Source organism: Panicum virgatum, chromosome 8K, assembly GCF_016808335.1.
Source record: "Panicum virgatum strain AP13 chromosome 8K, P.virgatum_v5, whole genome shotgun sequence".
In the NCBI taxonomy this organism is placed as follows: domain Eukaryota; kingdom Viridiplantae; phylum Streptophyta; class Magnoliopsida; order Poales; family Poaceae; genus Panicum; species Panicum virgatum.
In genome coordinates, this window is record NC_053143.1 from 4,007,573 (window position 1) to 4,019,395 (window position 11,823).

General features: G+C 43.1%; 1 long non-coding RNA gene across 4 annotated transcripts; it reads right to left on the reverse strand.

Annotated features, from left to right (window-relative positions):
• Positions 1-8,721: 8,721 nt before the first annotated feature.
• LOC120643606 lies at positions 8,722-10,903 on the reverse strand. Of its 4 annotated transcripts, none has more exons than XR_005663067.1 (3): positions 10,529-10,894; positions 9,922-10,384; positions 9,015-9,638 (listed from the first exon to the last, which is right to left on the reverse strand). It is a non-coding gene; the product is annotated as an uncharacterized LOC120643606 (long non-coding RNA). The 4 variants fall into 4 exon arrangements; XR_005663066.1 differs by having other exon boundaries at positions 9,922-10,413; positions 10,529-10,893; XR_005663068.1 differs by having other exon boundaries at positions 8,722-9,666; positions 9,922-10,903.
• Between the last annotated feature and the right edge of the window lie 920 nt (positions 10,904-11,823).

Genomic DNA, 11,823 nt, shown 5'->3' on the forward strand with positions numbered 1-11,823 from the left:
GCATCGGTGCAAAGCATCGGTTCAACCGGTGGTCTCTGCGTCAGCCATAAGGAGTCCAACGGCTACTTCGTGTTATGAATGAACGGATGAACCGACGCTACCCTGCCAAGAGGCATCGGTTCTTCCGGTGGTACGCAGATTTTTAGCTAACCGTTGGAGCAACGGCTACAAGACTTGGTGGCCTATATATACGCCTCACCCTGGCCATTTGAAGATTGCTGGAGTTGCTGGACATCCCACACACACCCAAGAACATCTCCAAGCCATACAAAAGCATCAAGATCATATCCTTAGCCCTTAGCACACTTTGAGAGTGTTGTGTAAAGGATTAGCTCTTAGTGAGTGAGTTTGCAAGGCTTAGAGCCTTTGTGCTGTGGTTCATTAGTGAACCAAAACAAGAGCTTGGTGCGCCGGCACCTTGGAGCGTGGAGCTCGCCGGCAACGTCATCGACCCTCCGACTTGGTGTGGAGCGGCGACGACACCTTTGTGCGGGGGACGTAGAGACCCCCATCCTTTGTGGAGAAGCTCCTTAGTGGAACCCGGGGCCAAGGTGACCGTGATTGTGTTCACGGAAGAGACTTGGTGGCCGAGTAGCAATACTCTTAGTGAGTGCTACAACAACGTGGATGTAGGTGTGCCTTTGTGGCTAACCGAACCACGGGATAAACACCCGCGTCAAGAGTTTGCTATCTCCTATCCCGCTCTTTAAGCTTCCGCATTTCATTCTAGTAATTTGTATGTCTTTACTTTCATAGAATAGTTTCTTGATAGGAAAAGCTATAGGTTGCTAAACTCTTTTGGGATAGGGGTTTTACACTAGAACAACCTAGTTGCACATCTAGATAGCTTGTTTTAGTTTAAGCTTTGTGCAAACTAGTTGGAGCCATAGGTCTAAGTTTTTATTAGTGCCTAATTCACCCCCTCCCCCTCTTAGGCTAGAGCACCCGATCACTTTCAATTGGTATCAGAGCCGGGACTCACTTGTCTCACAAACAAAGCCAATTCTATTGGCAAATTTGTGTTTACCGGCTCATTAGATCGGTAGGCTTCACCGCCTAGTGAGTTAGCTCTTTTAAGGGAAGGGATGGATTCTCTAGGACCTCCTCCACGTTTCGATGGCACGGGCTTCCAACGATGGAAGATTCTAATGCAATCTCACCTCCAAGCAAAGGGCCTAAATGTTTGGAGAGTTACGAGTGAAGGAACTAAAAGCACTAATCAACAAGAGAGGCAATACGATGCTATAGCCAAGTGTGCTATTTTAACCTCTCTTGGTGAAAATGTGTTCAATCGTGTATTTGCTTGTGAAAATGCAAATGATTTATGGAAAACTATTAGTGAGAACCATGAAGGCACAAAAGATGTTGCAAATGAAAAATATCATGTTCTCATTGATAAACTTAATAGTTTCAAGCAACTTGATCATGAAAATGCCGAAACTATGTACTCACGGTTGAATATTCTTGTGAATGAGATTAATTCTTTAGATGTGAAGAAAATTGAAGATTTGGAACTCATTCGCAAGATCCTTCACTCACTTAGAAGGCCGGACTATGATTTGGTGACAACAATTCTTTATGAGAAAGATCTCACCACAATGACACCAAATAAAGTCCTAAACAAGGTGATAGCCCATGAGCTACGTCATGATATCAAGCCAAGAGCGCCACCTTCTTCACCAACACAAAGTGCACTTGCATGCAAGCAAGTCCAAAAGTTGAAGAAGATGGCCATCAAAGATAGCTCAAGTGATGAGGAAGAAGAGGAAGCAAAAAGCTCCTCAAGTGATGATCAAGAGCCAATGCACCCCAACCTCTACGAGCATGTAAAGAAGATGAACAAATGCTTAAAGGAAATCAACTCAATGGGGTATTTGGTCTTCCTCAAAGATGGGCCTCACCATCAACTTATGAAGGTTGAGAAGAAGTTCAAGAAGAACAAGCAAATGAAGGAGAAGAAGCTCAAGCATGAATCATTTGCCATATTTGGTGAATGGGTTAGTGGTGGTGAAGAATCAAGTGCTAGCTCAAGCGATGAATCAAGCAAGAGATTCACCACCCGCACCAACTTCGGATCATCATCAAACACTTGCCTTATGGCCAAAGGTATGGATAGCGATGTAAGTGATGATGACTCCGATTCTCCTTCAATTGATGAACTTCTTGACCTTGTTCATGAGCATCAAAAAGTCATTAAGAAACAATCAAAAGAAATTAAAAACCTTAGTGCTCTCAAAGATCTAAATGCTTCTCTTGCTACAAACTTTGAAAATTTGAGGTGCAAATTCAATTTGCTTAGCAAGGAGCATGAAGAGCTCAAACTAAAATTTGAGAGCATTAATGATACTAATGACTCTTTGGAAATGAAGCAAACTATCCCTTGTGCAATTCCTATCTCTAGGGTAGATGCTTCAACTTCTTGCATTGATTTAATTGATAATTCTTGCTCTAACCCTTGCAATGAGAAATGCAATGAGAATGTTGTTGTAGAATCATGTGATGATCTCATTGCCAAGGAGAATGATGAGCTCAAGCAAGAAGTGGAAAGGCTCATGAAGGACTTGTATAGATTGAAGGGCAAAAGCATGAAGAGCAATGTCCAACCTTCTCAAGATAACCGTGAGAACATGGTGAAGAAGCTTGAGAAGGGGTCCACCGTGACTTGCTCTAAGTGCCACAAAGAAGGCCACAAGTCCAACAAGTGTCCTCAACCAAGAAAGAAGCTTTCGGATGAGAAGAACAAGAAGAAGCTAACAATCAAGAGTTCTCTCATCTACACCAAGCCCAACCGGAGGAACAAAAGCAATAGCACCTCCTATGTGATCAAGAAGAAAACAAATGGCAAGGTGGTTGCCCACAAGGTTGGGAAGCAAGAAAGGAGTTGGAACCGCCCCATTTGGGTGCCCAAGGATGTCATCATCAATATGAAGGGGCCTCAAATGGTGTGGGTTCCAAAGGAGATTTGAAGCCCATGGAATAGCTTCGGGGGATTTGGAGGCTTAGCTCACAAGTTGAAGTGAAGGTTCAAACCAAAGAAGCTAAGCTCACAACTTGGACATTTGATTGCCCAAGTCCCCCATAAGGTAATGGTAGCTAAAAGTTTCAATTCAAGCATCATGTAGCTCCATTGCTCTTGCTAGGTTGTTTGCATTGCATCACCTAGTGTTATATATGGTGGGTTGCTTGTGTCATGACTCTAACCCATGAGCAACCTACATGGTTTGATAAGTGTGTAGAAAGCTACACAAGGTTACCCTTCATGGTACATGCATCTCTTAAGGTATGTATTTCATATGTGTACCATGAACACAAGCTATAGGGTAAACTTCCTAATTGTGTCAAAATTAATGTGCATACATTTGCTTGGTGATTCAAACACTAAATGCACACTTTTAGGGGGAGTTCATCCTATAGGTTGTGATTTTTGAGACTAACATGTTTTCTAGCTTATCTTTTGTAGTCTCACGTGGAGTTAACACTCTAAGAGAATGTTTCTCACGATCAATGTGAATAAACAACTCTACAAGAGTGATTAGATAAATTGTGCTTCATGCATATTGAGTCATGCTCTATTGAACTTAAATGCTCATATCTAAGTTCATAGGCTATGTACTCATACATTTGCTTAACCTTGGTGTACCAAGTGCTTCTTGTTTAAAGACTTTCAATTGATTGCAAGTCACTTTCTTTTAGTACATGCAAGGTAAACAAAGAAGCCCCCGGAGGTATGTAAGGTTCTAAACTAATTAAATTGGTATCTTTGTCATATCCTATTTACTTTAGAGCTACCTCCGTGCATGATATGATCTAAGCTTTCTAATTATTACTTCTAGTTGTGCACTTGATTTTCACATTATCATTTTGTGCACATACTTATGGAAAGCTTAGCTCATGACATGCTAGTTTCGTGATTTTGTGATCCACCATAGTATAGTTTTCAATTGGTATCTTCATTGATATCATACAATTGGATCATGAATCATGAACTAACTCCCTAGGCTACTAATCTTCTCTTGAGCTATATTGTTTTGCAAGACCTTGTTTTTAGGAACAAGACCTTTTAGGTGATTTGATTCCAAAGGGGGAGAAATGTGGATCAAAGCAAGGTATTTTTCTCAAGGAAAAGAAGTATATCCCAAAGGGGGAGAAATACCTAAGTGAATCAAGTCATGAGGGAGAAGTATCAACATAAAGGGAGGTTCAAAGGGGGAATCATGGTTTTAGGGGGAGGCCAAGTCATTATTGGATGATGGTAAACATCCAAGCAAGCGTAAGCGGTTCTCAATTGATTTCAATTGGTATCTAGTGGTTAAATTTGTCAATTTTTTACAAATCTATGCTTGCTTTGATTGTGTTGTCATCAATCACCAAAAAGGGAGAGATTGTAACGAACATGGCACCATTTATGCCATTTCGAGTGATTTTGGTGATCGAATGACAACACAACACTTGGACTAATATGATTGTTAAGATGATCATTCTCAGGCTTTTAGGTTCAAGTGATGACAAAGAGAAAGAGAAAATAGGCGTAGCAAGGCCCGAAGGGCAGCCCCTACGGGGGTTCCGCTACCCGGTTAGCGGACGGGGGTCGAGGGGGAGCCGCCCCTCGCGGGTCTCAGGGTAGCGCCCTGAAAGCTCTTCGGTCAGTAGCACCGGAAGAACCGACGCCATGGGCATCGGAGCATCCGATGGTAGTCGGAAGAACCGACGCCATGGTACTTTGGTGCAGAAGGGAGTCGAAGCCAAGTCAGCCTATAGGCACCGGTTGAACCGACGGGTCAAAAAGGGGCATCGGTGCATTGGACGTCCTTTGTACCAGAGACGATGTCAGGTGCCCAGGAGAAGTGTCTTCAGCACCGGTTCAACCGATGGGGCATCGGTGCATACCACCGGTGTAATGACGTCAGCGTCCAGGAGAAGATTCCTTCAGCACCGGTTGAACCGGTGAGGCATCGGTGCAAAGCATCGGTTCAACCGGTGGTCTCTGCGTCAGCCATAAGGAGTCCAACGGCTACTTCGTGTTATGAGTGACCGGATGAACCGACGCTACCCTGCCAAGAGGCATCGGTTCTTCCGGTGGTACGCAGATTTTTAGCTAACCGTTGGAGCAACGGCTACAAGACTTGGTGGCCTATATATACGCCTCACCCTGGCTATTTGAAGATTGCTGGAGTTGCTGGACATCCCACACACACCCAAGAACATCTCCAAGCCATACAAAAGCATCAAGATCATATCCTTAGCCCTTAGCACACTTTGAGAGTGTTGTGTAAAGGATTAGCTCTTAGTGAGTGAGTTTGCAAGGCTTAGAGCCTTTGTGCTGTGGTTCATTAGTGAACCAAAACAAGAGCTTGGTGCGCTGGCACCTTGGAGCGTGGAGCTCGCCGGCAACGTCATCGACCCTCCGACTTGGTGTGGAGCGGCGACGACACCTTTGTGCGGGGGACGTGGAGACCCCCATCCTTTGTGGAGAAGCTCCTTAGTGGAACCCGGGGCCAAGGTGACCGTGATTGTGTTCACGGAAGAGACTTGGTGGCCGAGTAGCAATACTCTTAGTGAGTGCTACAACAACGTGGATGTAGGTGTGCCTTTGTGGTTAACCGAACCACGGGATAAACACCCGCGTCAAGAGTTTGCTATCTCCTATCCCGCTCTTTAAGCTTCCGCATTTCATTCTAGTAATTTGTATGTCTTTACTTTCATAGAATAGTTTCTTGATAGGAAAGGCTATAGGTTGCTAAACTCTTTTGGGATAGGGGTTTTACACTAGAACAACCTAGTTGCACATCTAGATAGCTTGTTTTAGTTTAAGCTTTGTGCAAACTAGTTGGAGCCATAGGTCTAAGTTTTTATTAGTGCCTAATTCACCCCCTCCCCCTCTTAGGCTAGAGCACCCGATCACTTTCAGCATTCAATCGGGCACTCGGCAAACAAGCCATTTCAAGCAATTTTTTGAATCAAGTCAAATTTTGTTTTGCACTCGGCAAAGAAATAATTTTTTTCCTCTACTAACCTCAAAACTTTTTCTAATCTCCACATACAACAGGTGCTACTCCATGTTAAAATTTGGTATATTTTTTAATTTGTTTGTTATATCTAATTAATTAATTTCATTTCAAGCAATTTTTTGAATCAAGTCAAATTTGAACTGAAAGTGAATCAAATAATAGAATAAAATGAGTAGAAAAATGTATTCATGTTATTTAGCCCAGTTTGAGGCCTAACCCATGAAATGAAAAGAAATTTAGAACTTCTTGTTCAGGAAACACGAGTACGACCGTGTGTTCGAATGATTTTTAAACTCTAGATAAAGCAAATGAAGTCTGAAAATCATGAGATTTGTCGTGATGGGATGGTATCACACATGGATGTAGTGATAAAAAATGAGAAGATTTCGCACATTTTGTCCCGTACGATGTTTACAAACCGAAGCATCTCACCAGAAGAATCGTAGTGTTGAGAAGGATTCAATAAGATTTGGAGTCAATGGGATGGTCGAATTGTGGGCTGTCTTCAAAACTTTTTGTATAGGCAATAGACATTACAGATTGATTCACGTTAAATTTTGGTTATTTTTCGGATTTGTTCGGTAATTTTTATTTTTTTTCTAGCAATTATGTAGAATTTGTAAAAACACGTTATTGAATAGAATGAACTGAAAGGAATTAAAATAAATTTCGTGTAGTACTACATGAAATAATGATTTTTTTAAGAAACATCAAATATGAATTTTGGATTGAATTTGGGAAACAAGTATGTTTAAACAATTTTAGTAGAATTGCATGAAATAATGGAAAAATAATGAAAAGAAGAAGAAAAAAAAGTTTGCCGAGTGCTCAGGCAAACTATGACTATGCCGAGTGCCCGATCTGAGACATTCGGCAAACCGTCATCCCATCCCCCCCACCCCCCACACACACTTAAACTCAGCATTCGTGCACACACAACACACACGCAGCGGACGAGGCTAAAACGCAACAAGGTGCATTTTCTATTACGGATGCGCAGATCCTATACCAACCATGTGAGGCCACGTCATCCTCATCCCACAAACAACCAGATGCTTACATGTGGGGAATCTTTCCTTGATTTGAATCTAAAAAATGTGATATCTTCCGAACCATAGATGTGATTTTAGATTCATTTGAAGCATGTTGTTGGAAAAAATATACCGAACAAAATGAGATCCATGACCGATATATGTCAACAATTTTTTTAAAATAATATGTAATTGCAACTATATCCACTCTGAATTGCAAGTAGAAGAATAGGCCAATTGCAACTGGTCAGAACTAATTGCAGGTCACGAACCAGTTGCAACTCAGACCGACTCCAATTGCAACTGGACGCGAACCGGTTGTGACTCGGACAGACCCAGTTGCAACTGGACGTGAACTAGTTGCAACTCGGACTGATCCAGTTGCAACTGGACGCGAATCGATTGCAACTGGACACAATCCAGTTGTAACTAGAACTGCACAGTAGTTGCAACTGAGAGAATGGGTGCATTCTCTATACAAAATACACACAGGTGCATTATAGCAAAACACTATATATATAGGAAAATTCCATTCTACACTCGCTTGTAGCTAATTTTCTTGTCAGGGCCTTTTACCTTTCAGGTTGCCTAAATTTTCTTGTCTCATAGCCCAATTTCCAGTTGGAATTTTCTAATTTTTCAGTTGCAGGATGGATGACCATGACTCAGCTAAATTTTCCGGTCACGTAGACCTAATTTCGGTTTGAACCCCTTAATTTTTCAGTTGCAGGATGAATGACCATGATGCAGCTAAATTTCCGGTCACGTAGACTTATTTCCGGTTTGAACCTCTTAATATTCTGGTTGCGGGATGGATGCTAGATGGGCTTGGGTCTTCACGTGAATGGGCTAGTCAGTGCGCTAAATAACTTATTCAACACACTGAGTACTAAATAGAGAATATATACATTATATATATATATATATATGTGTATCTGTATATGACAAGATTTTTCTACTCCTACGTGTAGTTACTCCTATGGTTGACCAGCATGGACCAGGCTGCTAAACGGGTTATGAATGCAAGCTAAGGTACTACCGAACCCAACTTGGAGTAATAATAGCTAATCACGTGATTTACGGCCGGCTGGCGGACCGCTTTTTTCTCTCGGTTTCAAATTTGAACACATACGTCGGAGGTAAGTGTCTGCCTTTGAGTATATCCGTACACTGATTCATGGAGTATGTGCGCATACATGTACACTAGAAGTATGTCTATATACACGTGAATATCAGCAATTATTAAATTAATTGATGTTTTATATATGTGCGCTCAGCAACAATTGTTTTGTGCGGTGAACGTAAGTGTTTTGTATCCATGCGGACACAAGGCAGGAGCTTAGGAGCAAGCGTATGAAAGATGTGTATATACACATTCCAAATAGTACTGAAAACACTTCCAATGGATAGGTTAATTTAATCATGAAGAAAATACATATTACAAAGGAAATGTCATACTACATCGATCATTTCTAAAGATATTAAAAATATGCTGGTATATTGACTGAAACAAGAATCTGCTGTCCAAAATATGATCGTATGTATATCATTCCAGATCAAATACATTATAAATGGGTAAGTCTGATACTTCCCATGATTGGTTATCCATTTCATTGACTGTGATGATCAGTTCTGAAAAAAAAGTATCTCGTGATATAGCAATATGGTAGATGTATCCGGTGATACTTATAAGACTAAATTTCACTGTAGGTCCATAAACTTTTCCCGAAGTCCCATCTAAGTCCATCAACTTTTAAATCGGTCATTTAGGTCCACAATCTATTTAAGCGTTAGTGTGGAGGTCCAAATGCCTACACGGAGGCTTCTCTTGCCTACGTGGATTGTCCAGCGTGGAGGTTGGGTCATGCGAGCTGTTGGACGCCTGGTTTATTTTGCAATGCAACCCTCCATAGACTTCGTCCGTTCATATCTTTGTTTGCATGAATGCAAGTTCTATCTATCTGATCATTTGAAATGCAGTGACAATACTATGAGAAGCATCAGTTATACAATGCGTTGCATTGCATAATGTAGTAGTAGTTTCATCTTACAGGATATAAACTATCTGATATGCCATCACGTTGTAGTTTCAGGTGGTAGCGTTCCCTAAATATGACACAAAAAGGCAACATTGCCATTTACAAAAGACAAGTATCATCTGCAGAAGATGCTTGTAGGTGTATATAACTACACAAAAGACAACTATCATCCACAAAATATTGGCCAGCCTCCATTTCGGACCTTACTATCCAGCCTTCTTCTTTGCTGCTGCTCCAGAATACTTTTTTTTAGTTGCCGGTTCAGTACCCTTCTTCTTTGTTGATTGTTCTGTAGCCTTCCTCTTGGCCGATGGTCTTGACACCCTTCCAGATTTGGTGGCAGTGGTTGGAGGAATAGGCCTTCCAGAGGATTGCAAAATAAAACCAGGCATCTAACAGCTCGCATGACCTAGCCTCCACGTTGGACGATCCATGTAGGCAAGAGAAGCCTCCGTTTAGGCATTTGGACCTCCACAGCAACGCTTAAATAGATCGTGGGCCTAAATGACCCATTTAAAAGTTGATGGACCTAGATGGGACTTCGGGAAAAGTTTATGGACCTGCAGTGAAATTTACTCTACTTATAACCTGAAAAAGTATGAAGTCATACTCTCATGGATGGGAAAACAAGTATCAAGCCATACTGGAATCTGAAAAGTGATTCCAGTTGCACTATTAGTATGTTAGAAAGTATGGAGTGATACTATTCTAGAAAAACACATCCAGTGGAACTCTAACCAGGAAAAAAAAGTATTAAATGATACTCTTATATCATCTGATTTTTGTATGAAGAGATACTATTATCTGAAAAACAAAATGAATGTTTATAGCAACAACACATACCTTCTCCAGCCAATGATGTCACTATATTGGGGTATACCGTCTAAACATTCAGGATCAGCGAACAGGAACATGCTCAGTAGATATGCCATCCGAATTCAGAGTATCAATCCAGAGGAGCTGATGTACCTGACAACTGACATGCAAAAAACAGGGAGTGTCAATTACAGGAGTATATGCACGTTCGGAGAGTATTCTCAACTTGATAAAACTAAATTCGTCTGTAGCAAAAGATAAGCTATCATCTGATTTTGGTATGAAGAGATACTATCATCTGAAGAGACACGACTGCGCATGGCCTACAGGTGAAGCGGACGTGCCCATCGCCATCTGAGGACGCCGGCACCCAGCAGCGTGCTCCAGTTTCGAATTCACACCCCCAAAACAACTCCATGGTGCGCATGCTCGCATAAATGCGAGGGGCACAAGCAGGAACATATCTGATGCCGTTCCATCTGGCCATGCGCTAGGATCATCCAAAAAAAAAATCTCAATCTGCAGCCGTATTGCATCTTGGTGAGTAGATCAAAACTAATACCCGTAATTCCATATAGGTGAGTAGAAAAAAATTAATACCCGTAATTCCAGAACCTTCAAATCGATCACTTACCTCGTCGAGTTCGCCAAGAAACAGCTCGTATGCGTGGCCGCCGCCGCCGGCTGCTCATCCCTCGGATGCGGATGGAGGAAAGGGGATCGAGATAGGGACGGACGTTTGCTCCAACGCCGCTAGTTGTCCACGCGTCGCCGACGGATGTGCAGGAGGGTGGATGCGGATGGAGGACCGAACTTTGGGACGTCGCTTGCGCCGCCACCGCTCAGCGGCGGCTGCCCGTTCGTTCCCCAGGGTAGCGGACGAATGTGAAGGGATAGGGACGGAGAATTAGGGAGGGTTCGCTACCCATTACCGGGTCCGCCTGTCGCCCGATAAGGTGCACGCCTGATTTTTGGTAAGCCGTGCGGATGCGGGTGCCGTAGGAGTAGATACACGCACGCAGGTGTAGAAAAGATTGCTAAAGCTCGAAGTGGGTGAAAAATAATTGTGGAATGGGACCACGGGTTAAGCTTTGTGGTTATTGAATAATTTTAATGTGTGATATTGAATTATTGGTTACTCAACCTAAAATTATTGTTTACTCTATTTTAAAATCTTATTTAATATGTTTGAGAACAATACGTGCGGGCACGCACGTACATTTTACTAGTCGTTAATAAAGAGCACTTATTCCTTCTAAATCAAGATGTTTGAGGGTCTTGTGCTAAATCTAATTTATTGTTTTAAGCAATTTCCTCAAATTCTATTGCATAAGTCCACTATTAATCTTTTTCACCCCGCCCCGCGTCCTTCGCCCAAGCCGGCGGCTCTCGCCGCTGTGCCGTCTGCCCATCAATCAACCACCGCCGGTGCATCCCCACCCTCCTCTAACCTCTCCGGCGCCACGCCCCCACCCGGGACTTGGCCCGGCCGCCGCCGGCGCTCCGCCGCGCAGCCTCGCTGCCCGCCCACTGCTGGTCGATTCCTCCCCACCACCTTCTCTTCTAGGTTTGATGGCCATGGAGACGCCCCACCCTCGCCGCCCACCACCTCAGCCGCCGCCGGCCGCTCCCCACACCAACCACCCCTCGCCGGTCACCCGTGCCCCTCCCCACACCAACCACCCCTCGCTGGCTGCCACCCCTCCTCCCCTTGCTCGCCCGGAAAGATAAACAGTACCGCACCCGACTTCTGCGACAAGATGACTGCCACTCGCGCGCGCATATAGATTTCCCGGGAAATGGAGCCAATTACATGACACATTCTCATGGATGCATCCTGCTGCACGCATCTAATTATTTTTTTTATTGAATTTTATTCAACATCTTATGGCTCGCCCTCGGATGAACGTGTTCCACCACAAGAATTCT